Source organism: Macaca fascicularis, chromosome 18 (genome assembly GCF_037993035.2).
Source record: "Macaca fascicularis isolate 582-1 chromosome 18, T2T-MFA8v1.1".
Taxonomy (NCBI): Eukaryota; Metazoa; Chordata; class Mammalia; order Primates; family Cercopithecidae; genus Macaca; species Macaca fascicularis.
The window spans coordinates 54,019,181-54,021,644 of record NC_088392.1 but is presented as its reverse complement, the minus strand read 5'-3'; the positions used below and the strand labels follow the sequence as shown (position 1 = coordinate 54,021,644).

The window sequence follows — 2,464 nt, the reverse complement described above, 5'->3', positions numbered from 1 at the left end:
GGTGAACCCACTGGGTAGTTACGAAAGTAACCTCTCTCTCGCTTTGTTTCTTGCTACATTTATAGCTACCTATTTGCTTGAAAATTCCAAATGCTAATCTTTAAACAATCCAGGCAAGAAGCTGAGATGGCAGTTGCAATTTTCCCCTTTTTGAGAAGAAATCAGTGCATGGTTAACCCATAACCCAATCCCTGCCAAGATAAGGCCAACCAGGCCTCTAGATGTCCATTACTCAAACTAGCCATCAGAAAACGGCAAGCAGTGCTGCACCCCAGACCACTTCTGTGCATGGTTTCCATGCAACCTTTCCCCTTAAAGTCCTTTTAGTGGCATAGCGCCAAAGGAGGAAGTGGTGAGGTTGTTGCCTGCTCTGTGCTCACCGCTGGCTCTTGGGGCGCAGAGAGGGGCCGCAGTCTCCATGGCTGCCTCACGCTCCCCTGCAGTCCTCTCCATGTTCCCTGGCACCACCCCTCCCCTTCCTAAGGCCGCCACTTACCCCAGGGTCTATGGAAGTAATGGAAGGACCCCTCAACCTGGCTCATCGACAGAGCAGATGAGCAGACCCGTTATTAGCAGCAGGCAAATATGAAGAGGCTATTTCTTGTCACAAAAACGCTGCGGCCTATCTTTCTGAGGCCATGAAGCTGACACAATCTGAACAGGCTCGGCTTTTACTGGAATGGCAAAGGAATAGCTCCTCCTCATCCAAGAGAGAAGGAAAAGGCCCCAGCGTGAAGAAAGATCAAAAGCCCAGCAGAACACAAAGGATGTAGTCGCCCATCTTCAGGCATCTCACAAACCCTCCGCAGAGGATGCAGAGGGCCAGAGCCCCCTTTCTCAGAAGTACAGCCCTTCCACAGAGAAACGCCTGCCTGAGATTCAGGGGATCTTTGACAGGGACCCAGACACCACTACTATATTTACTTCAGCAAAAGAGTGAGCCAGCAGAGCCATGTGTTGGAAGCAAAACCCCAAAAGATGACAAAACAATTATAGAGGAGCAGGCATCCAAAATTGCAGATTTGAAGAGGCATGTGAAATTCCTTGTGGCCGAGGATGAAAGATGAAGGAAAGAAAATAAACAACTAAAGGCTGAAAAGGCCAGACCTCTAAAAGGTCCATTAGAAAAGGAGCTGGATGTAGATGCTGATTTTGTAGAAATGTCAGAGTTATGGCGCTTGCCACCACATCCAGAAACTGCTACAGCCTCCTCAACCTGGCAGAAGTTTGCAGAAAATACCGGGAAAGCCAAGGACATTTCAGTTCCCGATTTCCTCCCTTGGATTTTTCATCTCCAGAACTTCCCTTTAGGGAGCTCTGTGAGGATATTCTGAAAGGATTTATGAATGATTAAAATGGAAAGTCACAGAAGAGGGAAGAAGAGGAAATAATATAGTAATAGTCAATCCAGCAAAAAAAATGAAAAGGGAAATACACATAGAAGGGTCATTCCGGAAATGCTTCATCTGGCGGACTGTGGGGCAGAGGCATTGCCAGGACTGGGGAAACAGTCTCTGTGAAATGCGTCGCATATCTGATTCACTGACTTGAGCTAATGATTCCAACTTGGCAGACACTGAACTCGTGGAGGTTCAGTTTCTCCTGATACAAACCAAATGCCTACCTGGAATAATTTTTTTCAAGCAACAATTATTTTTCTTATCTTCAGGGTTAAAATGTATAAAAGTATGTTATGCATAATTGCTCTGTAATGCCATAAATGATCATGCAAAACCTAAATAATATGGTGGCCTGAGGGGTTCCCTTATATTTGAAACATGCTTTCTATCATGCATTGACTGTATGCATCTTGTTAATGCACATTTTTTTTGTTTAAATAAGGTGTGTAAGAGACACACCCTTCTAGATGAAACTATATGTGCCACACTTTGCACTACTCATAATGATAACCTTAAGACTATCAGGAGAAATATTTCAATTTCTACTTTATGAAGAAAGGACCCAAATTATCATGCTTTTAAAACAAATTACCAGTTTACATAATTAATCAGGGTGCATTTGTTTATTGTATAATGCATCATTTGAAAATACCAAGGAGGAATTACCCTTTGGTTTTAATGATGTAAGAGTGGAAATAATGCTAGTTGGCAGTATTTGATTGTAAGAAATCAATAAAGTAATTGTGTGGGTTTTTTTGTTTGTTTTTTTAAAAAAAAGGTTGAGCGCAGTGGCTCATGCCTGTAAATCCCAGCACTTCGGGAGGCTGAGGCAGGCAGATCACCTGAGGTCGGGAGTTCAAGACCAGCCTCACCAACATGGAGAGACCCCGTCTCTACTAAAAATACAAAATTAGCCGGGCGTGGTGGTGCATGCTTGTAATCCCAGCTACTCAGGAGGCTGAGGCAGGAGAATTGCTTGAACCTGGGAGGTAGAGGCTGCAGTTAGCTGGGATCACACCAGTTCACTCCAGCCTGGGCAACAAGAGTGAAACTCCGGCCGGGCG

The 2,464-nt window shown here is 44.6% G+C and overlaps 1 pseudogene; it reads left to right on the top strand.

The window, feature by feature from the left end:
• The first annotated feature begins 376 nt into the window (after positions 1-376).
• On the top strand, positions 377-1,469 carry LOC123570057 (nuclear receptor-binding factor 2-like; annotated as a pseudogene).
• Positions 1,470-2,464: the final 995 nt, after the last annotated feature.